This window comes from Carassius auratus, chromosome 5, assembly GCF_003368295.1.
Source record: "Carassius auratus strain Wakin chromosome 5, ASM336829v1, whole genome shotgun sequence".
Classification (NCBI taxonomy): Eukaryota; Metazoa; Chordata; class Actinopteri; order Cypriniformes; family Cyprinidae; genus Carassius; species Carassius auratus.
In genome coordinates, this window is record NC_039247.1 from 12835638 (window position 1) to 12851532 (window position 15895).

A 15895-nucleotide genomic window follows, 5' to 3' on the forward strand; every position below is an offset into this window, starting at 1 on the left:
GACCAATCTGCAAGAATATACAAATAGTTTGTTCAGGACTGCAATTTACTAATATTCTTTGTACAAAACTGCAACAATATACCAGTATAGAGATTATAGCTAAACTGCAACAATATTCCAATAAAAAAATAAGCCCAAAAGTTTAAATTAGATCACAACTGCAACCACATACAATTCAGTTTTTTTTCATAACTGCAACAGTATATAATATATATATATATATATATATATATATATATATATATATATATATATATATATATATATATATATATATATATTTAATAACTGCAACAACACACAAAAGAATTGTTCAAAACTGCAACAATATAGCAAATTGGTAAACAAATAAAAAATAAGAATTAATTTGTCCTTAAAACTGAACCACCTGTGAACAGATTAATTCATCTTGACAACAGATGATGCATTAAAAAAAAAAAAAATCAACCATGAAAGCAAATAATCAGCAAGTATTTTAAGTCTTTGACACTGTCAAGAATTTCTGCTAGGCAATGTAGGAAGATCTGACACTCCAAGTTTTACTCCATCCTTTCAAAGTCTGCAATCTTGTTAATCAGTGAAAGAACCTTTGGACTGACTGCTGATTTCTTTCTCGATGTGGTCTTCTCCACTTTCGATCCCTTCTCGGGGTTCATCTTAAAAAGGAATCTGTTGAGTAAAAAAAACATATTTAGTAATAAAACATGGACTGTACCATATGCTGTGAATATATTTAAAATAAAAGCAGAACAATAAGAACTTGTAAAGGGCATGCTTGTGGTGGATGTTGTGAAGAAGTATGTGAGAGGTAGTTGTGTGTGAGGCAGACTAAGAAGGTTGTGACAATGTAAGAGAGTGTGTTGTGTGAGGATGAGAGTGTGAGGATGCATGTAGGGCTGCACAATTAACCACATGCAGTTGTCAGATGCATTTGCAGATGAATCGCATTAGATTATGAACAGGATACTGCATAGCTTGTCAGTGAACTACAGCTCTGTTTATTAAATGTTGCTTAATTTGAAAACAGGTGATGGATATTTACTACTAATCACAGGACCGACTTTAATGACGAGACACGCCTGAAAAACGCATGTGATTAATTATGCAGCCCTAGAAGGTTGTGTGGGGATGCGTGTGAGAGTATGTTAGTGTGTGTGTGACTGTCTATGTGAGAATGTTTGGATGTTTGTATAAGGAAGTGTGTGTGAGAGGATGCGTGTGTGAGAGTGTGTGAGTGTAAGGATGCATTTGTAAGAATATGTGAAAGTGTATAACTGTGTGTGAAGATGCGTGTGAGAGTGTGTGTGTGTGAGAGAGAGAATGTGTGTGAGGTTGCATGTGTAACTGTCTATGTTAGAGTGTGTGGATGTTTGTATTAGAATGTGTGTGAGAGTGTGTGTGAGGATGCGTGTGTGAGAGTGTGTGAGTGTAAGGATGCATTTGTTAGAGTATGTGAAACTGTGTAACTGTGTGTGTGATGATGCGTGTGAGAGTGTGTGTATGAGTGAGGAAACGTTTCTGAGAGTGTGTGTATCTGAGAGTATGTAAGTGTGAGGATGCATTTGAGAGAGTGAGTGTGTGTGTGTGTGTGTGTGTGTGTGAGGATGCATGTGTGCAAATGTGGACGTCAGTGTGCGAGTGTGAAGATGCATTTGTGAGTGTGTGTATGTGAGAGTGTGTCAGTTTGAGGATGTGTGTGTGACCGTGTGTATATGTGAGAGTGTGAGGATGCATATGTGACATTGAGTGTGTGTGTGAGAATGCATGTGAGAGAATGTGTATGTGAGTGTGAGGATGTGTGTGTGTGACTGCGTGTATGTGAGTGTCTGTGTGTGTGAGTAGGCATGTGTGACTGTGTGTGGGTGCGTGTGTGACTGTGTGTGAAAGTGTGTGTGTTAGAGTGAGTGTATGTAAGGATGCGTAATTCAGTGTGTGTTGAAAAAGTGTGAGTGTGTGTGAGAACACACGTGTGAGTGTGATATGTGTGAGAGTGAGTGTATGAGTGTGTGTTTTTACCTTTGCACAATCTCTTGCGTTTCTCCTTGGTTTCCTGGGTATGAAATGTTCAAGCAGTTGTATGAAGCAAACATCAGAGCGTTGCAGAAGATGGTGATGTGGTCGTTAACTATGACTGGGTGAACAGAAAACATAAAGTTCATAAACCATAAACACCACAACTATTACAAGTGTAATATGTGAACATCTTTGCATTTTGCAACTCACCCTTTCATGTTGACCATGGTTTTAGCACTCACTGAACTTATCTGTAAGGAGAAAAAAAGCATGTAAATGTGAAATTTTAAGGAAATCTACAAAAATACAAAGAAATATATTGATAAATGTTTTATATCTATGGTTCTGAACCTTATCTGCGCCACCTGTTCATCCCTATCAGTGAGTCTATCAATAATCCCTATAAGCTATAACAGTCTTTAATTATAGAAGGGTGATTAAAACAGAAGTTGTGAAACTTTTTTCCCTAGGCGTAGATTACAAGATTACAAGGTTATATGAATTCTCAGATGACACACTGCAGACATTGTTTTTTCATTCACAATTTTAACTGGTCAATGGTTTCACCAGCTTTTTGAAACACTTTTAATATTTTAAATATTTGCTTAACCGATAGACAGATATAAAGGGTAACCAACAGAAATAATTTATTAAAAAGTGATTAAATACTGACTGTAACGATATTTCAGACCCTCAATAAGACTATATCTGGAAGTAAAAGAGTAAAACATGCAGACAAATTAAAGTAGTTAAGTGAATTTCATTATACAAGCGTAATAACCAGTGCTTGAAGAGGGAGAAATGCAGACGAACATAACGTTTCAAATCGCGCGTCACTTTAAGCGCTGGTCCTAATGAGTCTGTTTCTAAATTCAGAATTTTCATCCAATCTCGCCTCGAAAAATATGATTTTTTTTTTTTTTTTTGCTTTTAGACGACGCCTACTATTATGTATATCAAAACTGATTAAAAACACTGCATTATGCGTCGAAGTTCGGTAAAGTTGGCAACATCTACATATTCGAACTTAACATTAACTGAGCTAACTGTTAAATTTATGAGTTCTTAAACCACAAATGATAATAATATTTAATAACAGTATCGTAGACAACCAGCTAACGACTTTCCTTAAAGTAAGCCTGTTTTTCCCTCAGGGACAAAATAACATTAGAAGTTAACGTTACCCACACTTAACGACTAACGGCACTGGTCAGCGCCGAAGTTTGAAATACTGGTTTAACGATTCAAAAAGGTAAACATTCTAAATTTTAGAACTCATATATAGTAGAAATAGCATTTAGTAATGACCAAAATGAGAAAACGTGAACTTTACCTGCTTATTTTCGCCTCAGATTGAAGATTGACCGTGAAACTGAAGGTCGAGTTATTCCTTCTGCGCGCGCAGCAGCTCCACTGCGTGCTTGGAGGAGAATGTGTCCTTGCGCTAGGGCGGGAATTCCTTCAGTTCGAATATTACATTTTTTATTTTTTTTAATTTTAATATCAGCATATTATTATATTATTATATCAAATTATGAAACGGTACTATGAGAATAAATCCGTAATAAAACACCAAACTGAGCAGAACTATTTTGACAAGCGGAAGAAGATGTGGTCAGTTGACAGTACTTTGGAAATACGATTCTTTCGAGAAGGATTTTTCAACAAACCTGTTCAAAAAAGGATTAACCTGCTCTTTTATGCAAACACGCAATGTAGGCTACATATACAACATATTATATCAATAGTAATAATAATAATAATGAACGTTAACTTTTGTACAGTTGTTATTTATATTTTTAATCTATTAAAAAATATGGCATTATATTATTAATGCCACACACACACGTACACACACACATACTGCACATACTACATATAAATATAGCGCATTATGTGAAATAAATCTTCAAAAATATTTTTGGGACGTTATGCACATTGACATGTTTTTCATGTGATTTTACATAAGATATGTAAATTTACAGTCTCTTTCTGTAATTTTACAATTTTAAACTGTATTTCAAAATTACGTGGAAAAAACTGTAAAATAAAACAGTAAAATTCCGTAAAATTACAGTTGTTTTTTACAGTGTAGGCTATCTCTTCACAAAACCTGTGGCTGATACGCATCAGCTGAGCTGGGTCCCGTTATAAACCAATGGTCTTGTATTTGACTTTATTTGTCAGGTTTGCGCTTTGGAGTTTAAATTCAGCCGTTTGCGACTTCAGAGTTTGATGCCTTAACTAGAGCAATGCAAATATCATATTAGATAATGATGATGGACATCCGTTAACTATAATCATTTTATATGTAATATCTCGAATACAATTATTGATTGCTGCTTTATCATGACAAGGTATCGAGGTTTGTCTTGATTACAAGCAAGGTTAATATGTTTAATAGATGGGAGAGAAAGCATTTAAATGTCAGAATATGTCACTAGGCTATAGGTGTTGAATGAGAAAGTGTGGGGACTCTCTCACTTCCAACACACATTTGTAATGAGCTGTAGCAGAAATTACCCTCATTTCCCTTGGATGGACCCTGAAGCACAAAAGCTGTGGTCATCACAGGTGTCAGGGTAAGAAAAGGTTCATTCTCCTCTTTTAGGTTTCCCTTTTAGAATATTTATATATATATATATATATATATATATATATATATATATATATATATATATATATATATATATATATATATATATACATGTAATTACTGGGTAAATTGTCTCATCACCAAAAACAACTCAAATTAATATCTAACTTAAACATAATTATATAATAAGGAATATATTCAGGAGCTCTTCAGGGCTTTGCAGTTTTAATTAAAAGCAAAGACGACAAGTGTTGACAGGTTAAGGCACAGACATCTAGTAAGGGATGAGAAAAATGTGTGTTACATATGTTTATTTGCTCCTGTTGTTTAGTGAAGATGAGTCTTTCATCAGTTTACGAGGTGCTGAGCATGCTTCTGTGCTGTTGGTCCTTCAGTCTCCATAACTCTACAGCCCTGCTTTGCCAAGCTCTGATTTATCGTGTGAAACAGCAAAGTATTTTCACTGTCACAATAAACAATTAAGACAAATTCTTAATCTTCAGTCAGCACTGCATTAGTCAAAAAATTAAATAATACAACAACAATAATAATAAAACTAATACTACTACTACTACTACTATTAATAATAATAATAATAATAATAATAATAATATAGCACTTAAATAATAATGACATTATGGCAGATATCCTGGGATATCAGACCTCATCATGTCACAGACATTCATGCATTCACGATTCTGGTCTTTAAATCTTTATTTTTCCAAACAATCCTCAAGTTTAAGTTTACAAGTATGTGCTGACCAGCCAAACAAACTGTTCCCCTTTAAGATTGCCAGGGCTGGCCAGCAGGGCTGTTTGAAGAGACTTTACTTCCTTTCAGACTGTTCTTTTATTTTAGCTTGTGTTTGTGAAGCAATTATTGTTTATAGTCTTACAGTTTACAGTTCAGACTGGTAATTTTAAAACAGTTTTATGATGGGCAGTGAACTACATTTTACCTGAGGAAATACTTAGAGCAACCACAGTTGCAGTGTTTAGAATGAAGCCAAGACCATCAAAGACCAGCTTCTCCCATTACGGAAACCAGCAGGGTTCCTTTATGAACAACTGGAAAACCCCAGAGAAGTAAAAAAACAGAGCTCAGAAACGAGGTGGAGAGAAGCGGAGTCAGGCAAAAAAAAAAAAAAAAAAGAAGAAGAAGGACACGAACCTACTTACATCAATTAAAAATATAAGATTGGTTTACAATAATAAAAAAAATAATAATTAAGAGTTGGATTTTGTGTGGTGTGTGAATCTTTCCATTGTGGGCAAGATGATTATAGTTAGTTTGTTGCCTTTCTGTTCTCTCTATCAGAACACTTCACCTGTATTATTTTCAGCGTATTACACCGTTTAATGTTTCCATGTACCATTATATATTTCTCAGAGGCTTGGTTGAGCAAATTGATTCCCAGTGCTTGTACTTTTATTGTGACTATCCAGCAAACAAACAGCAATGAAAACTAAGGCATTGTGAGCAAACAATTGAATAACCATGTTCTTATCACTATCAGAAAATTTGCACTGTACTTAATTGATTATTGCATTCAGCCAGTCAAATGAGGTTTAATACAGCCTCAGTGTGTGGCATGGCTATCCCAGACTACTTTCACTCAGTTCCTGATAATGGAAATGGGCAGAAATGTTTAATAATGTGCAAATTAAAAAAAAAATGAATCACTCTTACCCTCCCCAAATATATTGAACAGTATTGTATGTACAAACATAAAAAGTGTAGCCAGAAAGTATCTAGAGGTAAACCTAAACAAAGTAAATTCATAAAAAAGAGAAGAGAAACAAAAAGAATCTGATATCCTGGAACATCTGCTTTGCAGACCAAAGGGATGGATCTACTAAACTTGCTTGATTTGTTTGCCTTAAACTGCTATAAACTGCTATAAAACTGCTATAAACTGCTATAAAAAAGACACAAGTCTTTATCTTTAACAGACGCAATATCTGTTCTTTTCTTCCTGTTAATGTAGGATGCGTCCATGACAGCAAATACCTTTTGTATTTGTGACATTGACAATCTACACACTTCTACTGCCTTCATTCTCCTGATCCCATCTCAGATGCACCACAATTTACACTTGTAAATATACTTATCTGTATATGAGTTCAAATATATGTCAAAATATAGAAAGGAAGAGAGAAGGAGAACGTGTGCGTGTGTGAGAGAGAACAGGCGAACTCTTTCAAAGCAGTGTAAATGTAACCCAAGCCGCAGTCTAGGCTGACTAAACACTCTGAGCCCAGGTGGCTAATGGGAGACCAGGATGACCAAATGACCACCACCATAGTGGATCTATTCTGATGTCTCTCTCTCTCGCTCACTCCCAGTGACTCCTGCTCACTCTCTCTCCTTTTCTCTCCATCTGCTACGTATTACACCCGTCAGCTCTTCTGTTTGTCCAAGCAAGACTCGGATGGGTGGTCTTCAGATAACAGAACGCCAGGGGCCTCCCATGTCACCAAATTACACAGACCTCTATGTTTTTCCTTTACCCCTTTCAGAAACACGCAGGGCTTTGCTGTAAGAGCTAGAGTGGACAGCAGACTCACACTCTTCACTCTGTGACGTAAACCTCACTAGAATATCAAACTGTCGGTGTGTGTGTGTATGCAAGAGAGAAAGAGACAGGAAGACAGAGCAAGGAAAGGACTCCCTTGTCTAAAATATCTTAAAATGCTTCCGGTGAATCTGAAATAAAGATTTAGCAGAGAGATAGGCTTCCCAAGGGAGCATTTTATATAAACAAACTCACAATGCTCATTATTATGACCCATTCACAGATTAGGCCTAAAGAAAAGTATTCATAATACATAAAATCATCTATTGAAAAAATTAAGGTACAAGAAAAGTTCAGAACTGGTAACATGTTTTGGAATGATGTTTGTCTTTTTTAGAGAGAGAACATCTCTGAAATACTATAGAAAAAATATTATCTGGTAGTCTAACAAGTATTATAAAAATATCTTTTTTTTAAAAAGTTTTTTCAAATGAATGCATTTATTCAAATAACATGTTGGTGGGATTTAACAGCTAAGAATACCCATAAGTGCTCTAAAAAGTATGATAAATTATGGCAAGCAGAAAATGTAATAGTCAGTTTGCTTAAGGTCAAGTAGGTTGAGCCCTGCTGACCATGAGCAAACTGACTGTTACATTTTTTAATGTAACATATTGTAACAGAGACACAGTTATTAAATAGTTCTAGACAAGGATGTCTTCAAATTGCCAGGCTTTAGAGCTTATTTGGATGTGATCGCACCCCCAAGTCCTGTCTTTGCTAGGTTTAAAAAACTGTGAATGAATACATTTGGATCTCGAATATGAAATTAAATTTATTAAAAAAATAATAATATATAGAAAACTGTATATTAATGTAACCTATTTTCCATGTAAGTGTAGGGTGTAGTTAATATTTTATTATATTATTTATCAAGGATACATTAAGTTGAGCAAAAGTGACAGTAAGACATTAATACAAATAATTACTATTTCAAATAAATGTTGTTTTGATAAAAGCTTTTGAATTAATGCTGGAAATAAATATATCTCATGGTTCCTGAAAAAAAAATAAGAAGAAGAATAATCACCAAAATATTAAATATTAAAAGCATAAAGTGCATTTTATAAATATATAGAAAACAGTTACTTTTAAACTGCAATCAATTTTACAATAGTTGGCTACTGTTTTACTTTATAAGTTAAATACAGCCTTGGCAAACATAAGAGACTTTCCCAAAAACAACAACAATAAAAAAAAAAAAAAACTTTTGACCTTCAAAAATGCTTTAACTGCCTGTGGATTGTTTTTAGAAAAACTGAGGATTCCTTACAGACAATCTAAAGAATAAAACGAGGCCATTAAGAGGGACTGGTTGACTTAAACAGCCAATGACAGCATCACAAGAGAAGCCTAAGCCTCATTCTATCTGCATACGTACACAGACTCATACACACAACAAAAGAGCAAGAGTCTGAGCTGCTGTAATCTCTAAACTGTGTGCTCATGCAGACAGAGAAAGGGCGAGGGGTCACGGGTGAGAGGTCGTCCTGCTTACGGCTGGGAGTGATTGGAGCAGCTAGTGACATACACAGATCGTCCCTTTTAATTTAGGGGAGCTAATCTCTATAGATCCTGATGAAGAAAGTCTGATAGAGAAAAAGTCATTTAGTGCAACAAATTTCATCAAGACAATGAGCACATACACTGCTGTGTCTGTGCGTGTGGAATCGGGGTGGCATCTTTAGCGCAGCTCACAGGTGGTCATGTCGCTGTGCTCAAGGCAGCTGCTTTACTGGAGCCTTACTAACACACACTCTCCGTCTCTTGTGTCTTTCACAACATTACAACTAGACTCTCAAATCTGCCCCCAACAAGACACATTCTCACACCCAGCATGTCTGCCATTCTTCATTATAAGGAGAGCGACGGGCTCAGATAGCACATTTCAACAGAGGCTATTTTAATAAGGCTACATGATGACAATAAAAACACATCTGTGCCAAAAACACTGCAGTGTTAAACTGTTCAGTGAAACATTAACAGGAAGAGAGTGTGACGGAGAGAGAGAGAGAGATCAAACCCATGAGCTAAGTCTTAAATATCAATTTTATATATTTGCTGTAAGTACAACATGCATCTAAACACATTAATCAGATTTACATTGTACAGAGGATGGTGGGAGACGAGAGAAGAAGAAAGAGAGATGGGCAGAAATGAAAGCTTGAGGGTGGCTAACCGACTGAAACCGCATTGAGAATCTAGCAGACATTTCTTTTAAAGCCCAGAACATATAAAAGGCCTGCCATCAACACATATAATCTTTTAGCTGAACCCATTGAAAGCCAGGGCTTTGGGGTTAATTCACCCATCACTCTGTGTTTGAATCAACTCCAGACTCACATTGAGATGAAAGCCTGAGAGTCCCACGGACGAGCTGCACCATGGGGCCCACTGGGCCTCTTCAATGAGGCCGGATTACTGCTTGTTGGTCTGGCTGGGACCTCCATCAGGACAGGGAAACTGAAAAGAAAAACAATAATTAGAGATAATTGCTTGTGTCCAAACATGAACATTAAAGCCCCCTCCTTTCCTCTCTCTATCTCTCTCTCTCTTTCTCTTTCTTTGACCCCCCATATACCCCCCATCTCCCATTCTCTCTCTTTGGTAGTATATCGGGTGCAAAGAGAAAAACACAACCCTGTTTTGACAGCTGGGCAGGCGAACATAATTTGTGACAGCTGAACTGAAACGTCTTTAAACAAGACGGAAAAGGAGAAAAGGGGGGTTTGAGTAAGAGACGGCAAGGCAGGAGAGGAAAGAGGACGAAAGAATTCGGAAAGAAAGTGAATTGTCGAAAACAAACGAGAGAGGACAAAATAAAAGTTACTAATGCAAGACTTCATAATGCATCCAGAAGCTGAGAAAGAATGAAAGAGGAAACAAAAAAATATAAAATTATTGTAAAAGATTTTTAAGCAGCCATATAGCGAAATATTTTTACCCAAAAGCCTCACTTGAACATGGTGTTACACAAAGTTTGACGCATTAGGTTAATTTGCTGCTCTGCAACTGTGACCCCTGAACTTTGAGGTCCAAGGGGGTCAAACCGAACCCAGAATGAGGCAGCCAAAATCATGTCAGTCTTAGGGAGCAATGTCAAAGGTCACCGGTGAGATCTTGGGGAATATGGGAGAAAACAAGGACCATATGTGAATAGATACACATTTGAAACTAAAATAAGCCCTTTTTTTACATCCCCTCTAACCCTTCTGAAGGCACGCACAGACAGACCCACCGCAGATATACTGCATCCAAATTGCATTAAGCCATAAACAGAAGTGCTATAATGATGTTAGAGAGGCAATGACGGAACATTGGCCGATCGCTGTGCGAAATTGACAGTGACAGAAGTTTTCCCTGAAAGAAAATACTAATGGAAATAATGGAATACAGTTTCAAAATATCCGCACTCCCACTGCTGCTTCTGTTTACATTTCAACACCAAAACTATTCCAGTTTGAATACAAGGCAGATTTGGAAGAATAAGAGGCAGGATGAGGCAGAGGCTAAGATGCCACCTCTGGCCATTTAGTTTAAAAAAGGAAATATTTCATGAAAATGCAATGTAACTTCCATCAATTTAACACACAGTATCACAGCATCACTGACACACAGTCCTTCTCTGATAAAACAACTCTCATTCTCTCCCTGTATCATACATTCCATTTATTAAAAACACCAGTCTCATAAATTTAATAAAGCAATTCAGTACAAAACGCTTTAACATTCCTCAAGCAACCAGCAGTGAAGTTCTCTGGACCAGCAAAGTCTCAGTGAAGAATATGAGTGTCCTTAAAAGTTTGTGAGTGTTTGTTTGTATACAATTTGACCCCAGTTAAAAGTGAGAGAAAAGGAGAAAAAAAGAGCAATTTCACTGATGCTCTCTGGACTGGGCTGCTTTTCTTTTTCCAGACAGTAATCAAACATCTGCAAAGACCATCTGTGCCTTCATCTGAGCCTCATTAGGTTTCTCTCTGTTTTATTAAAGACAGGGGGATGATTTCTCCATCAGATACAGTATTACCACTGGACCGCAGCCTAAAAGTGCCGATCAATATCCCATTCAGAACATGTATGTGATGATCATGTGTGGCTCATGAGGTTCATTGCATTGTGTGTTACATTATGACATTTATTGAGGGGGAATGAATTGAACTCTGGAGGGCAGTTTTTCTGGCCAAAATGAAGCCTGCTTTGCAATGAAGAATTATCCTAAGACAATCCTGACTTTGGTCCAGGACCATAAGTGAAATGGATCTTGAAACCTTGGCATAACTTTTAAGCCGACGAGTTTTATGATTTCCAACCACAAATGACTTTTCATTACTAATTGTTTTCTGAAAAAAATACATTTTAATCAGTTTTAAACTGCTACATTTTTCCACTCTTTACCATGATACCCACAGTCCAGCTGTTATCAATCACCTTTCATAATTCATATTTCTAAAGTCTTTATACCATCTTATGTTCTTCATCTGAATGGGTGGAACACCTGTTTGGTAACTTCAGGCCAAAGAGTACACTCTAAAAACTGCTGGGTTGAAAACAACCCAATTTGGGTTATTTTGACAACCCAGCGCTGGGTCAAAAAGGGACGAACCCAGCGCTGGGTTGTTTTAACCCAACCAGTTGGGTTATCATATTTAACCCAGCCTGCTGGGTTGCCTTTTTTATGGTTTAAAATGACTATATTGCAGGGTTTAAAAAAACAGAGCGGGTGTTTTTTTTATCACTGTATTTCAGAAGGAAAACTACTGTATTTAGAAAATGTTCGATATCATTTCGCATATGCTTGATAAGGCAGCGTTTGTGAGCTCAGCACAGCTCTGCAGCCGTTACCGGAGAAACCTACCTCTCCCGCTCTTAGCGCCTCCTGCTGGCAGAAAATGAACTCGCAGAGTGCAGCCATGTGGGGAAACAATGCATTTCTACGTTAAAATTAACCCAAATTGAGCTAGGCATTAAACCTACAAATGTTGTTCATTTTAAATATCACTTTTACACACAAATAATAATTACCAAAAGGAAAATATTTATTAAAAACAAGAGAAAAGTCAAAAAGTAACATGTTCGAAGAAATGCAGAAAAGGATGGCATTAACAGCTACAGAGTTCATAAACAAAGCATTGAACATTTGATGAATATAACTTAAGATCAAATTGGACTTTGTTCAATTGTATATATTGTATAAAAATATACGAAAACACATACAATAAATTTACAATTAGTTAGTTTTTTTTCCAACTATTCTGGCATGACAGTACACAAATAAATCACAACATTAACTTTGATATTATAACCTTTAACAGACGCATGTGTGTGTGTGTGAAAGAATGTGAGCAGGTGTATGAATGACAGAGTGTAAACTCTTCTACTAAACACAGAAAAAGCATTTAACTTTTTTTTTTTTTTTACAAATTATACACTTACAGTTTGTTTCATTGTCCATGAATACAGATCATGCATCACGGTGAATTTTCATGATCTCTTTAGCATAACTGATGTAATCATGAAGAAACCCCATTAGCACAGCATCTGACATCTTCTACATCATCCAGGGCAGCGTCCTTCTTTAAAACCAGTGCTGTTTAGGGGAAAGAAGATTCTCCTCTCTGACCAGCATTCATCCCAGTCACCGCCTGTTCTTCATCAGTGGCCTAAGAGAAACAAATTTGAAAAAATTAAACATTTAATTAAACTATCCATTTTCAGGTAGAGGTGTATTCACATCCGTAAGGATAGGTAAATAATCGGTTTTAAAGTTTCAACACTTTGTGCGGTTGTTTAATGTCTCAGTCCACCACAGCGCTCCAGAAGTCTATAATGGCAGCACTAGTGTGAGGACAGGTGATATTGTTTGAATAAATATCGCTTTCAGAAAGCTTCTTTACTGAAACATTAAAACAGTCATGACATTCACATACCTCACAAATGTTCATGTACGTGGAGGGCTGCTCTTCAAACCGTTAGTTCACCAAATAATTAAAATGTTCATAATTTACTCTCCCCATGTTTTTCCAGACTCATACAAACTCCGCTCATTTTTTGGAAAGCATATAAATATATTTAATATTCTCTTTTTGTGTCCTCCATTGCTGGTCTGGGAGACCAATATTTTATTTTGAACATACATGTTTGCTATCATATAATTTAAGATGTATTCATATATAAATATCAGAATTTACTTCTACAATAACTCTATATTTATGAAGCTTGAAAATACTGATTATCTAAACTATAAATGGATTAACAAATATTATGAGAAAACTAAAAATATATTAATTTATGTTGTAAAGACAGACAAAAGTCTTATAGGTTTGGAATAACTTGAGGGCAAGTAAATGATTTTTTGTGTGAACTTTACCTCTAAGAGCGCAGACCAAGAATAATGACTCTCCAAATCAGACAACTCCAAAGTTGGTTTGAGTTCTGCAATGAAAAACACAGACATCAATGGTCTTAATGAAATGAGCACATAATCACACTGTTGTTGCATCAAAATGTGAAGTAAACTGGCAGGAGACAACAGAAAAATTTATTTTCTAAAAATAACTTACATAAAATCTCAAGGGAATGATGATCTCCCATGTCTCTTGCTTTTAACATCTACAAAAACAAAAAACAAACATTATTTTACTCTTAGTAAAAAAACAACAACTGATAACATGAAATTATGAAGTTTACTTGCCTTAAACGATCTTTCCCTCTCTTCAGAAGAAGCTGAGAAAACCACCTCCTCACACAAGCAGACTTGTGTGTCCTTAACTCCAGTTAGTTTGAGTTCTGCAAAGAGGGACATCAATGGTTTCAATAAAATATTAACATATACATACATACATATATAAAATCACACTGTTTTTGCATCAAAATGTGAAGTTAACAGGCAGGACACAACAGAAACATAAATTTTCTAAAAAAAAAAAAAAAAGTAATAATAATTTAACTTACATCAGTCTCAAAAGAATGAAGTTATCTTGTCTCTGGATTTCAACATCTAACAAAAACACACACATTATTTTAGTCTTAGTAAAAATAAAGATAACTTGATGTTATTCTGAAGTTTACTCTCCTTAAACCGTCTGTCCCTCTCTTCAGAAGAACACCTCCTCCTCATCCTCACACAGGTCTGTGACTCCTCACACAAACAGCTTCTGTGTCTTTAACTCTCAGCGTGAGGACAATGAAGACAGGAGCTGGACAAGTCTGAAACATTACATGTAAAACATACTTTTAACAGTTACCACTTCAACAGCCTCAAAATAATTATGCTAGTCTTTACTACACAGTGCCGTTTCCTTTAGGAGACATTCAGTTTAACCGCGAAAAAAAAGACAAATTCACATGAGCGTAACCGTGACCATAACCGTCTGTTAACGCCTCAAAGAGAACAGATAATGTAAAATCTTATGTAAATATGACAAAATACATTCACAGACGTTATATTAAAAGTACATCCTCCGTTCAGTAACGTTACATGAGGCAGTTAAGACCTCCGTGTCCGAGGCGAAAACCGCGTCCGTTTTTTTTTTATATAACGTTAGATATAACGTTAAGCTCGTTTGTTTCCGCCTTTCATAAAACCTTCCGCCTTTCATACAACCGGGTAAACAATAAAATATAACTTTACATTTTGAATATTTAACGTTACTTACCATAGTCTTTCACTCGCTTCTCACTTCTATCACGATGAGAAAATGGCGGCTGCTCGCACTGGAGACGTACGATTTTGACGTGACGTGCGTGCTCTCCTTCACGTCCGCGTCCTCAACCCACCCCCGCTGGGTTAAAAAAGATAGTTATTTTCCACCCAAACTTGGGTTAAAACATCCCAAAGTCCTATCCAACGGCCTCAACCCAGCAGTTGGGTTGAAAAAACAACCCAGCGTTTTTTAGAGTGTAAAAGTCCACACGTGGGCAGTATTAAAAACGACATGAAGAAGGGGAACCATAGTAACTCCAGGAGACACAGTTGCACACGAGTCAATGACTTTCTCAGGCTGTGGAAAGAAACAGGCGGCCAGAGTGAATAAGACTTGTATGTTGGCCTGGAGATTGCTGATAGATTTGCCATCAGAGCTACTTAAGGCCCTCACACTCACACACATCAAACAGGCTGCACACAGTAAACATTCCCCAGCCGGCATTTCAACGTTGATTCAACGTTGAAACAACGTCAGGTACCATGGTTGAATCAACGTTGAAAAACCTTTCGATTTTGCAAATTGGATCAACGTTGAAATCACGACGTTGATTCACCGTTGAAATCGTGACGTTGATGTACGGTTGAAATCACAACGCTGATTCACTGTTGAACTCCCGACGTTGAATCAACGTTGAAAAACCTTTCGATTTTGCAAATTGGATCAACGTTGAAATCACGACGTGGATTCACCGTTGAAATCGCGACGCTGTTTCACCGTCTTACCTGCATTATGGGTGAATTAGGGTCGTGCTGCAGCCCTGGGATGAAAGCTGAATGAGGTGTTGATTTTGAAAAGTTAATCAGCGTTGATAACACGACGTTGTTTCCCCGTCGTACCTTGCACCGTGTGTAAAGACACCTAGATCCTAGTTGGCATTTAGATCAACAATGTACATGCAAGGCTAAAAATCTAATGACTGGCAGCAATGGCTTTACAAACAACTTCAATAAACTACCACATGCTCAAAATTGTCAAACAGCAGTTAAATTTTGGAAACAGATGAA

The 15895-nt window shown here is 36.5% G+C and overlaps 1 long non-coding RNA gene across 1 annotated transcript; it reads right to left on the reverse strand.

The window, feature by feature from the left end:
- Positions 1-365: 365 nt before the first annotated feature.
- LOC113076058 (uncharacterized) lies at positions 366-3746 on the reverse strand. The gene is made up of 4 exons (XR_003281096.1): positions 3347-3746; positions 2224-2264; positions 2017-2131; positions 366-669 (listed from the first exon to the last, which is right to left on the reverse strand). It is a non-coding gene; the product is annotated as an uncharacterized LOC113076058 (long non-coding RNA).
- Between the last annotated feature and the right edge of the window lie 12149 nt (positions 3747-15895).